Source organism: Pholcus phalangioides, unplaced genomic scaffold (genome assembly GCF_987345545.1).
Source record: "Pholcus phalangioides strain wild (caught in Gottingen) unplaced genomic scaffold, Ppha-v1.0 ptg000004l_1, whole genome shotgun sequence".
Lineage (NCBI taxonomy): Eukaryota > Metazoa > Arthropoda > Arachnida > Araneae > Pholcidae > Pholcus > Pholcus phalangioides.
This window is the reverse complement of record NW_028301597.1, coordinates 17,096,897-17,119,302: the sequence shown is the minus strand read 5'-3', so window position 1 is coordinate 17,119,302 and position 22,406 is coordinate 17,096,897. Positions and strand designations below refer to the sequence as shown.

The following is a 22,406-nucleotide window of genomic DNA, read 5'->3' as shown; positions in this document are numbered from 1 at the left end:
ATTCTATTGCTTTTTCAATTGCATTCATTGTGATTTCCAATCTGCATAAAATTCTGTCTGTCATGTTACTTTTGAATATTTCATAGGTTTGTTTTATGGTCAGGTGTATGCTGTGTTGACTGCACATATGCGAGTATCAATTTTTTTGTTAGAAATTTCATTAAACCTGGTCTCTAGGGCAACCCCCCCCCCCCCCAATTTCTATTTAAAAAAGTGAGAAGAAAAGGATTTATCTGTTCGAAACATGCATCTTAATTTCCTTCAAAAATTTCAATTCTGGGTTCATTATTTAAATTTAGTTAAAGCTTATAAAATTTATTTTCTTGGTGACGTATACTTCTTTTTTGTATTTAATTTGCAATCAAAAGTTTGCTTCATTAAGGGCGGTATTCACCTACATGGTTTAAGCCATAGTCACAATTTTTTGATGAGAGATCGACACGGATTGGGTAAATTCAGGTTTTTAACCAATCTATGTTGTTCTCTTATCCAAAGATTGTGACTACAGTTTAAACCATGTCGGTGAATATGGCCCTAAATAACTTTTTTAAGTCAATAAAGTTTTCGGAAAATGCCTGTTAATTTGTTGAGGACTTTATAAGCCCTATTATCCTCACTTACCTCCGTAGATGCTTTTAGTAATGCACATGAAAATGGAACAACTGGTTACATACATACTAAATTTTTCTTTTTTTCAATTTACAAAATCCTATAGGAACTTCAGTTGTCAAAAACCAAATGCGACTTTTTAAACTTCAATATTTTTTCTCACTCACACACATCAACATACATTATTCTATTTTTCAGACTATTTCAAACAATTCAGCCCTTGATAAAATAAGACTATTATTGCGCACACCCCACACAAGTGTCTGAGTATAAAAAACTAAAATCTTTGTCAGGTGATAACAGGGTACAATTAGAAGATGCGCCCTATCTGCTGAAAACAACCACTTTCTTTTTTTGTTGTTCTTTGCACCATAAAACAGTGCACTCCCATATTTTTAAGATTACCAAATATCAGTTTTATGCACGCAACAGCGGAGTAATTAATGGCCGTGAGGGACAATCGCTTATCCTCACAACTTCTTTTTTTCCCTCTTCACCATCTTGAAATGGTAGGTGACGATCTTTTTTTTTTTCTTTTTCTTTTTTTTTTTTTTAAATGCTACATAAAGAAATGACTGAAAAGCTTTTGTTTGTTTGTTTTTTTGATAAGAGAGATGCCATCTAGAAAAAGTTAGTGCCTTTATTATCAAAAGGAAAAACAAAATCGCATATCAACTTCCTTCTTTGTTAACGATGCTGCGTATGTAGTACCCCTCAAAACAAAACTTGGTTCTGAAACAATGGCCGGATACGAGATCTATAGGACTGAGGGGAATTAAGTACACGTATAAACACACATATACATACAGTAAATGTGCTTTCATTCAAGTTATAACTTTCTCTAAATTTCTTATTAAGTATTCTTTTTCTTCTCCTCTTTTTTTTGTACTTGATGTGACAATGAGCAGCGGTAAAAAGTAAACGGTATTTTTTTTTCTCCTCTCGATTGTGATTATCACGCAATGGCGGAATGATTGTTCTTCATTATCTCCTCCCCGAATTTCGACAACTTCCCATCGTGGCATAGAATAACATGGCTTGTTTTGACTGCTGTCCAGTAGAACTGGTGATAGTTGTCCTCATTTGAATAAATTCGAATAATCTTGACAGCACCGGAGAAAAGAGAATTTGAAAGAAAAAAAAAGAAAAGCGGAAAGGCCGTGCGACAAATGTGACCCATAGAGCGTAACATACATAAGAGCATAGCACAGACTAACAGTTTCTCTTTTTGACAATAAAGTTCATTTCCTTTTTATTATTATTATTATTTTCATTTGAGTTCTTTTTAATATCGTTCTTCAAAAGCCTCACGGTGCCATGTGCGCGGGAGGAAGAAAGCCAGTGGATGCGGTCAACGCACCTGTAAAAATCGTGTGATTGATGGCCCAACCTAGTCCAAGAGTATGGTGTAATCAAGTATGTTTGTAAACAACTGGAACCAAAATACGCGGAGATGGGAACAAAACCCTTGGTGGGGGAAAAAACACAATCAAACTAGCATGTTACGTTCAAGGGAGTATGAAAATATCGTTAAAACCGAGGTTGGTGATTTTAAAATACTGATATGAAATTGTAATGATGAAATACGATCATGAAGTGGTTATTCCACTCAAACATAAATAATGAAGTTAAAAACAACGTTTGTAAAACCTCCAGTTCAGGTATTTGTACATGGGATGCAGAACACACCATGCAAATCTGAAATGACGATAAAACCGAGTTTTTTTTACTCTGACGTATTCCTTGGAGTTAGCTTTGAAGTGAATTCCAAAATTCCCACCAAATGAAAGACAAAGTTTGAAGAGATAGCGCTTGCATGGCTTGATCATAGATAGATGTCCCGATCCCAGAAACAGTACTTATAGTTTGCTATTGATACCCGATTAAAAAAAATAAACACATCGATAGGGATCCGTCAGGGAATTCTGCCAATGTTATTATGCACTATTATCATGAAAACATCATGCAATTAAGGGAGTGCACAACATCTGGCCCACGGGCCGAAAGGTATTCCTATAGAATATATCAATGCACACAACAAGTTACAATAGTTTGTGACCCGCAAGCGGTAGCCATATATAGACGTTATAGCTGAGGTGTCGTGATATCCGAGTTTGCCAATATACGGTCTCAGATCCCTCGACTCCTGATTGGCTTTCAATGTCTTCCACTTGCAGGCACGAATGTGAGCCAATTTCGAATTCAAAAAGTATCTCTACAGACAGCAGGCAGAACCCATGGTCCCCCACAAGGGTGAGGCTAACAGGGCTGAAGTTCTGTGGCCCACGACGATTCTCAATATTTTGTTTTTCACTGTCTAAATTCACTATAGAGGGACCCGTGAAAGTCAGTCATGGGGCCAGCCGAAGATCCCAGCCTAAGGGCTTCGATCCAAGATGTGGGGGGCACGCGGCAGAACCGCAACACCACAATTACAAAACACAAAAATGCAGCCCCCCCCCAACACACAATTATTAGGATGGGGGCAGCGCTGTAAACATATAACGCCCATAATTCCGATACTCCTGGATAAATTTCAACGAAGTTCAAACAAACACCATGAATCAAATTCTGAAATATTCCGTTTTTTTTCCCCTTGCATGTAAATACCGTCAGTGGGGGGGGGGGGGGGAATCCACTAATACCACTGTGAGGGAAGAGAATTTTAACAATGGAATTTTATTGATGAGTTAGCATGATCATCAGGAATGCGAGTTCAGCCTCGATGAATTTTCAAAGCAAGTCCATTGATTCACAAAGAAAACTTATTGAAATGTTCGTATTTCACAAAAAAAAAAGTATTCGCACTGGAACAGAGTTCAATAAATTAGTACTTTTGCATGAAGATAGAACTGCATCCATAGTGAAGATCATTCTTTAACCGTCTGAAAATAACTTCTTCCAACGACAGTCAAAGTAAAATTCCCGACGGTTCTATCATTAAAAGAAAACTAACCAAGAGAGATAAAACCACGGCGGGGAAAAAAAGCGCCAGGATGGTTGGAATACAGACAACCCTGAAATAAAACAGAATTTATGAAAGACAAATACCCTAATATATATATATATCTTTTCAAATCGCATGCGAGATACGTCATGCCCTGGAACTGATAACCACAGGTAACTAACTGATCACGTTCCGCGAAAGAAAACAATGGAAGAGTCAACGGGCCGGGAAAAGATATGTACCATCTGCGCTTATGCATGTGCACTTGGAAAAAAAAAAGTATAAGACATTACCTGACTGACTGTAGCCAGCTAACAGGGTCGTATATGGTTCGGGGCTAGGTAGTGTTTTTGACCTTGGACATGGGCCAGAAGCTATGTCGATAGAAGTTTTTCTTGGAATTTTGTATTGGAAATATCCTTGGAATTATCATTTGAATCTGTCGTCACCTCACAATAAGAGTCACGCGCGAGGCGATAAATGTACTATCACGAGGTATTTGAAAGATGGATTATTATTAAATCAATACAATGCCTTGTCCTTTTAAAAGTTTTCATAGTGCATTCTTCAAAAACTAGTCATATCTTCTTTTTTTTTCCCAATGAATTTCAAGATCATATGTGTATTAAAAGAATACGGATGACTCATAAACTCCTTTTTTTTTCTCCAAATTATAAACTCACGTATTTTCGATGGTTCTCGAACTTTTTCCATCGGCGAGACACCCTTGGACTTTTCATCGTTTATCCACGGCTCCCCAGAATACTTTAGAAAAGAATCATTTTAAAGTACTGAACACAGGGGTGTCGGAAGTGTTTCGAACCTGTGGGTGCTCGTCTTGAGTTTCGTGTAAGAGATTTTGATTTCCGAATTAATTCTGGGGGCACTCGGACCCGTTCTACAAATTTCCATGGGTGCGTGCTCGAACCCCGGCGCCACTGACTGAACGGACACGCATCAATATACTAACTATTCGCGAAGCACTTAACAGATGTTGGTAGAAGCCGCGTCGCACACTTTGAGAACGACTGGTTTAAATGTTCCTTTAAACCGAAATGATTCTAATTCTCTTCATGTAAGCAACAATCTTCATACAATCATCTTTTTAAATTAAGATTCCCACTTCTCTCAGATGTCTGCTACAACAAGAATTCCTCAAAAATTTACGTTCGCGTCACCATTGGAAATTTCGGACATACTCGGCACCCCTGCCCAATCTCGAGTCATTTCGACAGCCAGTGGATATCAAACTTTTGCCACTAGTGACTTCCGTGATCCAGTCAACGTTTATCCTCCCCAGAATATTTTAACAAAGGACCACTTCAGAGCTGTGAGCAGCTCGCCATGACACTTCTGATATAAATTGGCGATGCCCTTAGGAGTCGGAACGCACACTTCGAGAACCATTGCTATAAACTGCAGTGAGCCACTGGATTTGAATCATACCTCCCCTCTCCCCCCCCCCCCCATCACTTTGTTAAATCTCTTTTCCATCTCCATGATAATAATTCGCAGCCTATCATTTTAGTTTTTAAGTTAGGAACAACGGAAAATACCGATTTCACCGATTGAAATTCTTTATATAAAGTTCGTTAAATCCCGATTTTCATATTTTTCGAGGTTCGCTGCAACCAAATTTCTGAGAGAGAACCGCACAAACGATCAGTCAACCAATTTGGAGGGTGGGGGGGAAGAATCGGATTTCACATTCTAGAATCGGGGAAAATACGTGCTTCAAACGTACGCAGAAACAAAATGTTTGAAAAATATTTTGGAATGGTTAACAAATTACAAGTCCAACAGGTTTTTGTTATTTACTTACTTTTTAGAATTGCTAGCGAAGAAGGAAAAAAGCATGACATGTGATAGAGAGGAGAAATGTTTTGTATAGAAAATAAATGTGTCTTAAGAGATGGTACCCCCATCTCTTAAGACACATTTATTTTGATACCATTTCTTAATACAAATCGCCAACTAGGGCGAAAATTGCTGTAGTTAAAAAGGCTGCTATGTCTCCACTCAGCGCTTCACGCTACTAATGCGTGTTATAAGGAATTGAAAAGTATTTCTGGTATATTGGTTAGCGCATTTGGCCGGTATGCAAGGGGGAGGGGGGGCCAGGTTCGATTTCCGGAGGAGACAAGTCACTTAGTTTCGGAATAAGATCCAGAAAATTCAATTTCTCAAATGTTGTGTCTGTTTTTGCTTCGGATTTTATGACGAACTACCGAAGCACGAACATTTAATAATTCAACTCTATACGATATTTCTGTAAGCAGCATCTCTTCCAAACATTATCCATGCTTTGCCGAGTGAAGTTAGGAAATAATATACAAGTAAGGAGAAACACTTTGGTAAATTTAATTGACTCAATAAGACTTTAGTAAATAAATTTCTAGAAGAGAAGTTGTTGAATTAATAGAACTTTCTGTTTCGTGGTAGGGTTGTAATACAGTCTCTCTGTGAAAATGTCCAAATCGAATGACAGCCTTAATTTCATTTTCAAATGATTCAATCCACTATACCAGAAGGTTTCCTGGAAAATGTACGATAATTTCCTAGTTATAGGCCTACTCAGTGGCGAGATCAGGGTTCACAACTAAATCTGCTTGATCATTCCCTGACCAAAACTCCAGAAGAAAAAGAATTTCAACTCAAAACCTTAAATTTCCAAGTTTTGAATTTTTGTTTTACGAATTTAAGTTTTTCTCCCTTCTCTGAACCCCCAAAGCAGAATGTGCCAAAATATGCGACGTACGTCGCAGAACAACCAGTGCTGTTGCAGAACAATCTGGAAGAATTTTAAGAATAGTGTAGAAAAACGCTATTATGTATATGCGAATTTTTACCGCAGAACATTTTCATTCAGCTGAGGGCTCGTTGCAGAACATCGCAAAACATTCTGCTTCGGGGCTCTGAACTTTTCCCTGATTTATATCAAATATTTGCCTATTTCTCTGACTTTTGTGAAATATTTTAATTTTCCCTGACTTTCCAGGTCGCTGGGAACAATGAAGATATTTTTTTTTTGACAGCACAGAGCGTTGGCTCTCAAAATGTGTCACGGCGAGCTAGCGATATTCATGAGCATCAGTTCTGTGCTTCTGAGTGGTTTTTTCGTAAACTAGGACTAGCTCCTGGGAAACCGCGGATAAATGTTGACAGGCAGGCAGGGCCGTAGCTAGGATTTCTGTCGTTTGGGACAAACATGATTTTGCCACCCCGCCACAACTTCAGAATTGAATAATTTTTTAAGGGTGTTCTGTGTTCCCACCTAAAAGTGCTGCCCCCAAATTGTGCGGGCCCTGGAGGCAGGGCAGGGTTCCCAGAAAAATCTACTAGATCATTTTTCTGACTTCCCTGAACAAAACTCAAAAATTTCTGACCTAAACTCCGGAAGAAAAACATACTGTATAATTAACAATCTTAACCTGCTAAATTTTTAATTCGTTTTTAGAGTTTCCGTTTTTTTGCCCCCTTCACAGAACATTTCCCTCACTTTTGAAAAATTTTAACATTTACCTTGACTTTCCCTAACCATTTTTCATTTACCTGATACCCTGCAATGGAACCACAAGTGACCAAAAGTTTCAGAGGCACTGCCACAGGAAGAATATGAAATTCACATGCAACTATGTTCCCCTGAGACCACCGATCGTCGGACTATCTACACCCATACTCTACTGTGAAGTAACCTCATACCTGAAACGCCCTCTTCCCATGAAAGAAAAAGTAACTGTATTGATCGGTTAAACACTCTATCCTCAAGTTGAGCAGACGTGCATCAATATCATCTGTTTGGCACCACACCCTTGACAAAGTTGGCGCAATTTGGGAAGCACTGAATCTAGAGATTCATCTAATTTCATTCATATATTTGCTTTTTGGAACAAAAAAAAAATTAAAAAATTCATACATTGTTTTATGCATTAACCTCCAATTCTACAATTCAATTTCCACAACTTGAAAGAAATATCGATCGATATAAAAGAAGAAAAGAAAGACACAAGGAATCGTTCCGAAGAAGTTCACTGACCCGAAACATTTGAAGATTGATATATCATAAATGAATTATCGATATCGACGGCATTTGCCATTTGGGTAGGCATTAGCGTAGGAGTTTTCTTCACAGAAGATACGGTGTGGAGGAGAATGGTTGAGGTTGAAAGAATAGATATTCATCAGCATGGCTCCTGCCCCGGAGGCCAAGAGATACAGATGTGTGTGTGATTTAGTTTTCTTTTCACACTACAAATTCATAAGAGAGGATCCCCGTAAAGAGTCCGACCTGGGGCCCACCAAAGATCACAGCGTAGGGACCCTACTGCGGGATATGAAGACATGGGTCTCTCCGCTCCGCGCTCGAGTGAACTCCTGGTTGGGGTTCACGAAGTTGAATATTTATCCAAATAGGAGCCCTGTGTGCCTGTTTGAAGGAATATTCACGAATCAAGAGCTTTGATTATAACCATCACCAGAAGAAAAAAACTATTTGCTTTAAATGAAATAATCATGATGCTAATCACTGAATCGTACGGGTTTGCTCATCTGAACTGTCCGTGAATATCTCCTGAATACGAGATCAAGCATCTATCCTCAATGGTTTCAGTAAGCACCATGCCCCCCCCCCCCCCAGGGTAATTCGGAGCAGGATTCTCGCACGGGAGCCGACAAATCTTATTTTGTTTCTTAACACTTTAAATTTACTATAGAGGCGGCCCCACCGAAGGTCTGTCTTAGGGAAGGCCTAGCTCCACGATGGGGGAAGGGGCCGTGATCAGACACAAGGTGCTCGCGGAGAAAGGAATTTTTTTTATTCTTTCATAAAAAAATATTCTTTTGAACCATCTAACTTTTTTTAACTGATGGGGGCACCATAGCCCCCACATCCTAGGGTAGGGCCCCTAGGCTGGAATATTTTGCGGGCCCCCGACCAGACTTTCACGGGCCCCTTTATGATGGATTTATAGCGTAAAAAAACAAAAAACAATGAAAATCGTCCCGGGCCCCAGGGCTGGAGCCTTGCCAGCCCACCCCTTGTGGGGGCCATGGGGGACACATTCTCTTTTATTTCACCAGCGCACGGGCATGTTTCTCTGCTCACAGAATTTGAAAAATTGTGACTTTCTTTATATAACCAATAAAGGTGTAAAAATAAAATTTTATCAACAAAAAAACATGACTTCCAGAAAACATTGTTACAAAGGGTAGGAATTTGAAGAGACTCGGGGAACGCATCCAAGGTTCGCGTGGCATGCGATTGCTAGAATAGAAGAACGATACTAAAGCATAGTTTCCCAACCTTTTTTTGTCCCATCGCCCCCTTCTTCAGAAATTTTTTTCTCCCATCGCCCCCCAACGCAATCTAACCCATAGGATCCTATGTTATACCCGTAGCTTTTACCGCCCCCCTGGAACATTCCATCGCCACCAAGGGGGTTTTAACGCCTACGTTGGGAATCACTGCTCTAAAGGGATTCGGACAGTAGAATTCGAAGAGAGAAGACGTTCGGAAGGCTGCTGTAGTTTTAGCAGTACTTTTAGTTTATGTGAATAAAACTGTTTATTTGTTCTCGAATCTTCGTTCCTGTGAGTGTCTACTTATCCTCAAGTCCTCGGCGAAGAACCCTGATCCGAGCGACGGGACGAATCTGGTGACAGAGGTACGACGAGCGACGCGGCGACAATTGGTCAGAAGCACGACGCTGCAAGGACTTGAATGGTGAAGGCAAGGATGGATGAAGGAAGACGAAGTGGGAGAGCAAATCAAAAAGCTGATGACGATGATGGGCGCCGTCAGCGCCTCCATCGCTGACGTCAAGAACTCCAACCAAGTGTCCATCACTACAGTAGTGATGGATATTGATGACATTGATGCCTGGAAGCAAGAGACATTGCCACGGTCATCGACGACATGAAGAAGCATGAACTCACATCAGACATTCGATGTGACCAGTTGAGCACAGTGAAAGAATAACACGTCGTCCTTCTTGCAGGTTGTAACGGCAGTCTTTCCACCGAAAGCGATGGCCGTTCCAGAAGCAGAAATCCACGACGCGGGCGTGGACGATGGTATGATCGGAATCGTTCTCTTAAGAAGGACGGGGAGCCGTAAGAGACGGATTCGGCATCGTAAGGGTGCATCGCGGAGAGATGCCTGCTCCTTATCGAGGAGACCATGTCCACGGAACTGCCGTCATTGTCTCAAGGTAAAAGGGAAATACGGGTCTGCAGGCTCTACAGTGAGACAGCTAACATCTCAGGATTTGGTTACATCAGTGATGATCCTTGGAGCGACGAGAACACCCGAAAGGCGCAACTGGAAGATCCTGACATACGAGCGGTCGTACACTGGAAGGAATCCCCTGGGAGCAAACCAACGTGGCAAGACGTCGTTTCTTCTAGTCCGACCACAAAGAGATATTGGGCCCTCTGGGATTCCTTGGAGATGAGAAACGGCATGCTCTACCGCCGTTAGGACTTTCAGATGGCAACTCATCATACCCAAATGCCGCGTGGAAGTTCTAAAAGAGTTGCACAGAAGCACGACTGATGGACATTTCTGTATCACCAGATGCAACAGAGGATTCGTGTGCGATTCTATTGGGATAAGTCCAGGACCGATGTGGAGAAGTGGTGTGAGAACTGTGACACCTGTGCTACCCGAAAAGGACCTTCGAAGCGGACTTCTTCAAAGTGACAGTGTTGGTGCACTGTTCGAGAGAATCGCCCTTGACATCATAGGATCGTTACCTGAAACCCACGATGGTAACAAGTACATACTTGTGGTGATGGACTGCTTCACCAAGTGGCCGGAAGCATTTCCCGTTCCCGATGAAGAGGCCGAGACGCTGGCGCAAGTGTTGGTGCAGAATTGGGTGTCGATTCGGAGTCCCCATGCTGATCTATTCCGATCAGGGAAGAAATTTAAGTCAGCAGTGTTCCTCGGGATGTGCAAACTTCTGGGAATGGAAAAGATGCGTTCTACTCCGTTTCATCCGGAATCCGATGTGATGATGGAGGGATTCCACAGAACCATCCTGGATCACCTCTCGTTGTTCGCGTTGAAGTACCACCAACAGGAATGAGACTCGAAGTTACTGCTTCTCTGCCGTCAATGAGAGCACTGGATTCTCACCGTCACAGAAGCTCATGGGACAGGATCTTCGGCTACAAAGTGACTTGCTGTTTGGGCGACCGCCAGATGTCCTTTTCATAAGAAAGAGTACGTCAGTGTACTCCAGGAGCACCTTGAGGATGTGTATCGAATCGCCAGAGACTTTCTCACATGTACGTAATAAAATACTGTACTGTATAATTCTGTGGTGTTTGGTCCTAAACTTGGACATGACGACGTATGCACACACATCTTTAGCTTGTCCCTTGCATGTTTATAATAGATGGCACCAATACGCCAATGAACAACAATTGTTTTTTAACCAATTAATATGTATACATTTTTACAATGGTGTTGTTTTTCGGGGGTTGGGGGTGCTATTATAAGGCATTGATAGTCATTCCATGCATTTTGTATATTTCTCATTTGAAGAAGGAAGATACTGCGCGATTCTTTAATAAACTACCACAGGGCCGTCTTAAAGCATGGGCCCACCAACCACGGCCCGGAAGACCTGCTCGGGTGGCATATAGGCACTCCACGACAATGAGGACAGGTGCTATGATAAATAGCAGGTGCCGCTTGGACAATTACTTCATTTTTTCCATGCGGAAATTCGAACAATTAAAATTAACACAAGGGCCACATAAATTTAGGGTCTTCCGATGAGGTCCTGCACAACCCAACAGCCCCTCCGGAGGCGGTAAATAGTTTTCTTGCCTGTAAATAGTAAATATGCCTCTGTGCTAAAGTCACTCAATCGGTCGTTCACGTGTTTTCATCCGCTCGATCACCAGGTCATCGTTTTGGTCACTCACATACTTGCACACTCTCTAGGTTAGTCATCCAAGTTGTATGGCTTTTTTTTTTCTTCTGTACGACACTATCGCGTTAAAATTCAAAACAAATAACACCTTTACGAATATCAGTAACATGAAAGTTTTCTTCTTTGAAAGCTCTCCGGTTTCTGGAATTTTTAAAGATTCCATAACATTTGATCGTGCAAAACCCCTAAAAGGCTGTAACGGGTTCCGCGAAACGTCAGTTGGAAACCCGTGGCCTATATTCTGGTTTATGCTTTCACTTCTTCATTTTTTACAAGTTAGGTTCGGTTTTCCCTATCACAGCATACAATCAAAACAGGTGATTTCATAATCGATTATCTATTTTATAATCGATTATATTTATAAAGAAAATCGGAAATGAGAATCTCTACCAGAGTCAGAGGAATAAAAGAGGGTTTTTTAAAGTCGTTTCATTCCATCTATTTTCTAAATGTCGTCCAAGTATCAGTAGGTATCTCTTGTCACAGAAAATGATTAAACTGTAATAACACTCTATTCAGCTTGACCCTTCAACCGGCATATCACAATCACTAAACCCCCTGTAAAATGTCATATCCGTTTATTATAAAGTAGACTTTTCTCAGATTTTCAGCAGATGCAAAGTAGGGGGAGGGGGGTGTGATAGCGTTTTTCCATTGAGCAATCAGCTGTACGAAATATCTGAGCTTGTCGTTACTAAAATAAGTCTTTCAATGAACGAGATATCTCGTCAATGCCTGTGAGAGGGTTTCAATGGAAGGGAAAAGAAGTATTTTTTGGTTCAATTATAAAATTAGGGTTTTGACTCAAGTCCATCTGGTTTTCAGCTACAGATATAAAGTTATCATGTATGAAAGGCGAATGGTTCTGTAAGACTGTAATTTTATAACTACATTCATATGTGTGTGGTGTATTCTTAGACACGTGTCTAGCAATGTCGATAAAATTCTAGAGGTATGCGAACAAACGCGGAAATGGCGCGTTCGAATTCAGACTTCTTTTGAACTCGTCACACAGTTATATAGGGTTGAATAAAAAAAAATATATTTATTTTATATATATATATATATCCTCTTTTTTTGTGTTAGGTATATGAGAGATATACTCCTAAAAACAACACAGGACACTGCCCTCGGGCACAAAAGAGATTGAAGGAGAGAAGAAAAAGAATCTTGTTTTCTCGTCTTTTCCCCTTTCTTTGCAGCAGCCAATTTGCTGGCGGCCAGCAGATACGTACTATAGCACCACCTCATGATTTTTAAACGGCACAACTATTTTAAGGCACACACACACATGCACTAGAGGTCACGTGGAAGGAAGAACAGACAGCTCTCGCTGAAGAATGCAGCCGAAAACTACAAAGACTACTATTTCAAAGACATCAAAACTTCTTCCTTTTGACCCAGTACGTAAAGAGGGTAATGATGAAGATCTAGGCAAATTGATTCGGCTCATTCATTGGTTGGGCAGACAGAAATAATAATAATAAAGTTTCCTCCATTTCATTCGTAGAATCATAAAATAACAGAAATAAAGACTTAGTGACCGTGAGAGCTAGAAAATACTTTACAAATACTGTAAATAAACACAATTTCGATATGTTTTTATTGAAATAAAAATTTGTTCCTTAATTTTTATTCATCTCATCATGTCACACGGTTTACTCGAGCCGTCAATTTCGAATGAACACTTTTGGTAAAAATCGTTATTCCTTTCAATTTTAAGTCACAAAACATGTTTGCTCCTTGAGGGAATCATAAGTGCTGACATGTCATCAGCGCTGGGCCGCGACTTGGGAGGAAGCAGGTGGGTCCGGTGCCCTGGACAAGAGGGGCGCCGAAGTCATTCTTTAACTACTTTTATTAAAATTACATGGGAGCGCCCAAATGAGTGTATTGAGTGCCTTGGCTGACGAGGTATCTAGTTGCGGCCCTGCATCCATAGTCTGACATGATTTCTTCACACAAATACTACAGTACATCGAGATTTACCGGTACATTTTTATTTATTTATTATTTTGGTTATTAATTTTAATTTTTGCCGCTGTGCGGAAGTGTGGCGTCGTAAAGATACGGATTCGAACCCCGTTGACTGCACGGTGCTGGTCGGCTGAAGTTGGTTTTTTACGCTTTTCCAACTTCGAGGCGCGAATCCGAGCCAGTCTCCCATTTGGGAAAGTCCACAGAGAGCAAGCAAACCTTCAACACGATATTATATAACGTGAATTCAAGAATTTATTATCTTCATTCCTTCTGCCTTCCATATTTTGAATATGGAAGGCAACAGCAACAAGAAAACGAAATAAACACAACTCTGAAAACATAAATAGATAAATAGATTAGAGCAGTGGTTCTCAAACTCTTGTCACCCACTGCTCCCTTGCCCTGGTCAACGTCCAACCGCGGCTGCTCAAAATAGTTGAACAAAGAACCCTCCTGTTGCGACGCACACTTTGAGAATCACCGCTTCGAGCCACGCATATATATAAACTCTCAACCCGATCCGGCACGTAAGGCATGTAACCAATTCGTTAGAAATTCCACAGAGGAATGTCTACGAGGTGCGTGCACGGTTAAGTAGAAGTCGTACATCGAGAGGTTCAAGATGGAAACAGTAATTAAAAAAATACAATGTTTCTAAAAATAGCTATACGGTTTTAATAGTATCTGGATGTGTTCATTATTTGCGTTCATAATTTAAGGCGTTTTGTTTTTAAAATGAAATTTAACAATTCCCGCCATCGGCACTCTCTGGAAGTGATCGAGTAACAATTCCAAATGGGAAATCATCTAGAAAAATTACTCTGAACAGTTTGATTCGCTTTCTACAACGCTAAAAGTTTACAAATGTCACTAAAATTTATTATGGAATTTCAAGTGGGGTGGGGGGAACAACCACTTGAGAGAACGAAAGGTTTATTTTATCATCACCTTTTTGAAATTATGTATATTATAGCTGATCGTTAAATCTGGCGGAGGAAAAAAAATTAATACGAAAGCGCGCGTCGGACAAAGCTTCCTGTTTTTATGGCAACGAACCGCGGATAAAAACCATAACATTATTGCCCGCGGGTATGATTAACAGGGCTCGAACCAATGCGCGCACAGCTTCTAATTTACGATATTTTCACTTTTGATGATAGGTTCGAACCCGGATTCAGCTAACAGGGTGGTCCGTCTATTCAAACTGATTCTTCACATCTATTTCTTAATTGGTTGAGAGAAGGAAAAAAAAATGTAGATTTTTTTATTTTTAAGATGAAAAAATCAATACAATTATGATTTTTTTTTTTAAATCGAAGAGCGTCCGAGCATGGCGTGTTTCGAAATTTTTAGACATTTTTCGGAATACCCATATCAATTTTTTAAACGTAGACTAACATGGAACACTATTAACTTTTTAATGAAACTTTTTCCAATTTCTTGGAAAATATTCGTTGATGAGACAGTAGAGATTGAGCCATGAGGTCTGTAATGTGTCCACTGCATAAAGCAGTTAAAACCTCTTGTTTTGTTTTCCCACTTGTTATTTTTCGACCTATATGAGCAGCCGACCTTGTCTCAATGCATTAGACATATAATAAGGTCTTTACTGATTAAAATGATTTTTCATTTGTTTTAGTTTCTTATGGCACCAAAATTGCTGTCATCAATAACTGGGTTCTTTTATACAATTGATAACTACACCAACAAATTTATCATAACAACAGTAATAAGTCTAGGGATTATCGTTTGCTAAGCAAACGATTATCCCTAAAGGCCGATAGCCTTCTAACATTAACAACAGATTGGATAGATCAGGGATAGAGATGCATGCGACCTCGTCTACACGCGTGATTCTATTTTAGCCAAATAATGACTTGTAATACATTAATGTGAAATTACACAAAATACGCTGTTTCAACGAATCTCCTTAAACCATATGATGAGATATTTTGCGGTTACTAATATAGCATATTATCTTCTCGGGAGAGAAATTTTTCCACGCTTGAAAAATTTCTCGCAATTGTAGACGTACTTAATACGAGCTCATAAAGTACAATAAAAAGACATTAGAAAAGAATTGCATGCATTTCAGATAATAATAATAAAAATATTTTTCAATAATTCGGTTCAATATCAAAAAAAAGAAACATTTCTTTTTTCATATCGGGAATATTAAAATGACAATTTGTAAGCTAATGATCCGTGAGAGCTCACGAGCTACTCAAACTTGAAAGTGGTACATCTGAAATGCACGCGATTATATATATATATATATATATGGTGTGTGTTTGTTTTCTTATACTCTTTTTACGCTACACGGACCGAATGAATAAATAAAGATGCGATTAAGGAAGAATCAGAGCAGAAAAAAACACTGGATAAAAAAAACTATCATAATATTTTCCCATCGTGGTATGCATGTCGCGTGAAAAAAGGCGTTTTCCACCTCGTTTGCCCTATATTCAATGAACAAAAAGAGGAAGGGGGGAGGGCTGAGCTTCCTTTTAAATCATCTTCCATTTACTTGAAAAGATTTTTCTTTATGTTTATAGAAGCACGTTGATCTTGCTATTGTCGAGTTTTGTTTTTTTCTTATTCAAAAGATACAAATGGCAGAAACCACAGCAAGAGCAGAGGATTTTGGAAGGGTGTGCAGGGGCACCACGAGATATTTCTTGAGGGCAACGCAAAATTATAAACTAGTGATAGGGTTGGGATTCCAATCCAAGTGCTTTGAGGACAGGCAAGGGTGCTTACACTACACGCCGCTTAATGTGGTCACATCTCGGGACATGGGGTTTCTAATAACAATAATCGATTTATAACTATATATATATGAAAAAAATTCGACGCATGGAAATAGGACAACTACGTTTTTCTTTCTCACATAAACAGGTATCAAAATGTTGAATCATACATTTTATTTCAGTTTTTTTTAAAACAAGACCACCCCCCTTCCCCTAGGCTAAAATCCATTTCCTTTCTTTGTTCAGAAATTGTGAGGAGTTAAATGGAACTATCAAATCTGTATTACGAATTACGATACTTCTTATAATGTACGGTATACGTTCCATAGATCTCTTGTGAAAATATTTCGGTTGAATGTGAATGTGGTCATTTCAAAGAAACTGACTATGAACTGACCACAAGGGAATGTTTTTTTTTTTTTACCTTATACATTCCTCAACTGTAGAAAAGCCATTGCAAAAGCAGTGCTATGCTTACATAAAATCATACCGGCTATTACGATCCGATTAGGTCATTGTGAACCAAGTACGGAAATTTTTGTCAATAAGGGAGTCTCTGACAGTCTTTTAAATTGATAATAACAACTCATAGGAAAAGAGTTTGGTTCAACTTTAGCTTCATAATGTATATAAAGTATGTAGCCTTTCAGAAACTGTCGCTGAAAAAAATGAATAAAAAAACCGAAGTCCTGATAACTAAAAATGAACGTTTTCCCATGTCATGATATTGTTCCATTCCGCACGAAAATGATAACAATACCAACAACATCCACGAATGATAGCATTATCCGTGATTCTAATAAACGGCACTCACTGTATTTTTAAAATCATAAGGGTTCGGCCAGAGCTAAAAAGGTTTGGGAATCTCAAGCTGGAGACAAACTTATGTGGCTACCTTGATTTCATATATCCATTGAATGATTAGAAAAACCTCAGTTCAACTGAAATAGGCTTCGATACGGGAAAATAAATAAAACAAATTGATTGGGCTACCTAGTTATATTTTCAAGAAGTAGAAACGCAGAAATTTTGGCATTTAATTTTCCGCCATCAACAGGATGATAGAAATGAATGGATGAAAATTTTTGTGCTGAAAAGATCAAGCTTTTTTTTACTTTGTTGAACACTTGTTTCAAAAACTAATCTTGATTCTAACAAAAAGGCCTATTGTTCGCTTATTGAAATGCGAAAATTAGTCATTAATCTCATCACAGATCAAGAATCCTATCCTTAACCCTTCCAATTTTACGAAGCCAAATTAAAAACGTCATAGAACAGTAGTTGTACTGAGGTGATTATTCCGAAATGCGTCCAAATTGTAGCGTTCTTGCATAATGTGCACAGCTGAAAATGTGCATCAACCTACATGCCGAAAGTGAGAAATGAATATGAAATAGCGTTTCTCTTTTTTTCGCCCTAGCAGTCTTGAAGAAAACCAGACATCTAACAGAAACATTTTTTTTATTTACCCTTGTCTTCCCCAACTACACTTCTGGAAAGGAGCGACAGCAGACGTAACATATTTCCAGAAACACAAGAGTTCACGAGCTGCTAAAGCTATTTCGAGGAGCCACCTGCTCTCTCTTCAACACGGACTGAAAAAGTGTTTAGCTCATCAACTCCAGGAAGAAAACACGCTTATTATTTTGTGCTACACCCCAAGAATTATGAAATCCAATGTGTATGCATATTTCGAATAATACAAGTATCTTTCATGGTCGGATTTTTACATTTTTGCTTCAAATTAACAAACGGGAACGTTTCTTTAATACGAGTACAGAATATCTGAAAAGATGATAGAAAATAATTTTTTTTTCCACATTATAATACATTATGAGCCTCGTAAATCAGACCAAACCTTCAAGACCAGGGGCTTCAACCTTTTAGTTATTCCGGGTCAAAAAAAAAAATCCATGAAGCCCTAGGGCCAACAAATCATACTGAGGGCATCCAGATTTATACAGTAATGTCTTAACGGGTGCACCCCACAAGGGTTCAGTTTCAAAAAGAAAAAGGTAGAGCTACATTACTTGAGAATTTTATTTATTCTGATCTTTTTTTTTTCATCAAATATGAATTTTCATTAATTCTGAAATATATTTTTTATTAGAAATGAATTTCTATCAATTCCAATTAAAATTATTTTTTTCATTAATATATGGATTTTTAGTAATTCTAAAAATGCTTCAGTGATTGTTAAATTTTTTTTTACATTAATTATGAATCTTCATGAATTGCAAAATCCCTTTTTTAAAAGAATTCTTAAAAAAAATGGTTTCTTTTTCTCAACGAATTATGAAATTATCTCTCATTAGTTCCGAGATGTTTTCTAAGAGTGAATTTACACTTCTTCCTCCAATATTAGAATACATTTTTCATTAAGGTTTTTTTCCCAACATTTCTATAAATTCCTTAAATACGTTAGACTTTTTGTCGGCGTAGCCTGTGGGGTCACGTGTTGAAGACCCCTATTATACAGTCATCCATTTCTTTTCTAGGGCTCTCAATGTTTTCTCTGTGAATGGCCTGCTGGTGAATAGAGAGAGATAGGTGAATTAATAGCTTGAAATCTCCATTACAGACATATAATTTGTAATGAAGAGTAAATTAAAGAAAATTATTTTGTTTCGGTGAAAGGCCTAATCACTAGGCCTATAATATAGTTTCCTCTTCAAAACCTAGCATTATGATATATTAAAAGAGATCATAAATTTCATTTCATTTTTTTTTGAATTATAATTCTATCAAAAAACACGTACTTTTTTTTTATGAAGTTTTGCAACCGTTTGCTTTTTTGTTCTGCAATGGGAGAAGTAACGTGGAAGAATGAAAGAGGCGTAACAACCAAAAACCCTTTGAACCAACCAACCGAAAACCAATAACAGCTGAATGGGAAACGCAATCTAAATTTAGCTATCACCTTCTTACGACATTTGGAATGTTTCAATGCATGCCACGTGAAAATGAGAATTTTTATTCTTATCTTTTTTAAAAAATTCCTAGTGTTAAAAATGAATGTCAGCGAAGAATTTTATTTCCATACTATTAGATAAGAGAAAATAACGCCTATGATGTTTTTGAAAATGGAAAAATTCCGCACGAAATTAGCTTACAATGAATTAAGAATACGGAATGATGCCACAACCAGATAAAAATTATTTCCTCGCGATAAACAATTTCCATGGAAAAGAAAAAAAATAATTCGAATTTCAACACGAAGTTACGAGAAAAAGTAGATACGATATTCGATTCACACGAACTAAAAACTCGGAAATTCTCTTCTTTCGAACACCCCCACCGTGTTTCATTAAACGCATTGATTCGATAAAATCAGTACTGATGGTAAAAATCGCTGCAAAATATTTCGTACGAACATCCACGAGTAAAATAAAACTTTATAATAGTGATTATACATAATCAGCGGTCATTTTGATAATTTGACAAATTTTGAGAATTCGCAATTACCGGCAGTTGTGTCTAATCCCCAACACGTATCGATAAATATGATAAATCGTCGATGAATTACTTAAATTTACCGGACATTTCGCTCTAACTTCAGTCTATGTGGAAGAAAGCTAACATTACAATACAGTAATTTATACGTTCTTATTGTCTTGTAACATTTATTTTAATTTTTATGGTCAAATATGTGTAGTTGCACCAATCATTCTGCATTATTTCTTCCATATTTATCATACTTACCAGCATACGGGAATTGTGCATAATCAACGGTAAAAGTTTAATGTAGGAAAATTTATCAAACTGATTATGCATAATAACCGGAGATTATGGATCCGATTTATCACATTCACCTAAAGTAAACGTATAAATCTACATTAATATAAGCGTTGCGATGCAATCATCAAATAATTCATAAAAACTCCATAATACTGTAATTTTAGAATCGGTACGATGTCTTGATGCAATTTTAATGCTATGAAATACTATACAAAAAATGCTCGGCACGGCCCAAAAAAAAAAAAAAGATAAACGCAATATAAAAAGAAATGGCTATAATAAAATGCTACAGCAAAATCGCTAAGCCGTTATGTTCTCACGCAGATTAGACTCGTTTCATTGAAATTCAATACGAAAATTACCATAATATTTTCTCCTGAGGAAAGTATATTTCGCTAAACAAGAAACAGTTGTTTCACTCGTATCACCGTAACGATTTATAAATCCTTTCCAACTGACTTCTTTTCCCATATTATGCAATCATTTTCTACAAGCTCTTTTACGTATTTTCACAACGTTCTTACGTTCACGAGTAGACAATCGATTCTTTTTTTCTTTTAAACGAAGCTGATTTCGTTATAGATTTTTAAAGGGAAAAAGCTATCACTGTCAGCTTTTTTTTACAGAAAATTTCCATCACACTAGCTCAATTAAAATAGTGAACGTTGCAATAAAAAATTCAGGGTAACTAGATGTTACGTAAGCTGGGTCAAGCACGCATTTTGGCATCCCCCCCCCCTCCGGCAACCGAGGCACCAGACCCACCTGCTCCTAGTAGCGGTCCTGAAAAATCGGATAGTAATAATATTGTAGCCTTGTATATATATATATCAACATGAATTATTAGATAGATGAGAACCGGATATCACCCTTGGGACAATCTGCATTTATAAATGTGCGGGAGATGCAGAAAAATATAATTAGTTTACATGCAAATATATAAGTCTGTCTTATGGTGAACGTGATGAAATACATTTTACAAAAAAAATTGAGCAGAAAAAAGTTAATATTCAAGTATATAATATTTGATAGAAGTGGGACACCAAATTTTCCTGTTCAGTTTTTTAGCCACTCCCAAGGAACCAGCCGAACTCTCATATAGGGCCTCAACTATAGGGGAGCAAGCGGGTCTAGTGCCAGAAGGGGCGCCGAATTCCCTCTTTAACTGCTTCTTCTACATGGCAAGGGGCGCCAAAATGCCGGTTTGCCCCGGGTGACAAATTATCTAGTTGCGGCCCTGCTCCCATCCATCTTCATATGCTCAAAACACCATTCAGACTGCGTCATATCTTTCATTATTAAATTCAAATTTTACGTTAGAATCTGAATATAACCATTTAAAAACTTTTATTCAACAAAACTCACCTTTTCTCTTTTTGAGTGATACAGTCTTTGTCCATCATCAAGAAGAGAAGCATTAGTATGCAAATTCTTAGGAATAGATGTATTTATTTATATATTTATCACAAAAGTTCTCAAAAAAAAACTAAAATTAGCATAATGATTTGCCAAATAAATTGGCCACACGAGTGCAAAATCGGGAGCAATCATTCAGCACTCTTCAGACCAACCAGGCCCGTCATTTCGGGGGGTCGTTGATCCCCCTCCGGCTTTAGAAAATACACCAGAAATGGTATATATACACATAAATATGCATTTAGTACATGTTCTTTGCCACCCCCTCACTGGAAAAAGTTGAAATGTCGGCCCTGTGACCAACACGATGCTCACAAGCAACAGGTTGAAGATTCCTGCCTTATTGCAAGCTAATAAACAAAGCTTGGATTGGGTTTTCCGTTCAATTAAAAAATAATCATATCTTCTTTGCTATTGTGAGAAGTCAACTAGAAGTTACGAACAACGAAGAACAAAATTCATAGTACTATTTCATGAGAGAGAGAAAACATGTACCTGTTTGAAAGATAAGTAGGTTTCTCTGCCTTGGCGAATGACACTGAATTGTACCCCTAGCGTGGAGCTTCTGGTTTTCTAGGAAAAGTGCACAGGGATTCCGGGTTCTGTTGAAAAGTCTAGCGCCCACACATAGAATATAGAAGCAGCGTCGCATTCATAAAATCGGTTTCACTCAGGCAACCCTCTTCACAGAACTGCCATCAACAGCGCTTTTCACATACCATCTGCCCCTTCTCAGAGTTGCACTTTTGAGGAGATAAGCCTTGCTTTCTTCCACCCCCCCCCCCTCAAAACAGAAAAGAGCTTCCCATCAGAAGGGTGTATATATGAACCGCGCGTCTGTGTATAGATGTTGGTGAATTGACAGAAACAAACATTATTCCCCCCACTACGACAGCTTCCCATCCAAAAGACTCCAAGGAAATGAACTCGAGAAAGGAGTTGTGGATATTCCTCTTCCTTTCGATTGGTTGCTTCGCCAGACATCCATCAAAGCTGTGTCACGTGAAAATGAGCCTTACCGGC

General features: G+C 38.5%; 1 protein-coding gene across 1 annotated transcript in view; it reads right to left on the bottom strand.

The window, feature by feature from the left end:
* The window catches only part of RASSF8 (ras association domain-containing protein 8), a 66,429-nt gene that overhangs the window by 11,914 nt on the left and 32,109 nt on the right, over positions 1 to 22,406 (bottom strand). The gene's annotated exons all lie outside the window — the stretch shown is intronic.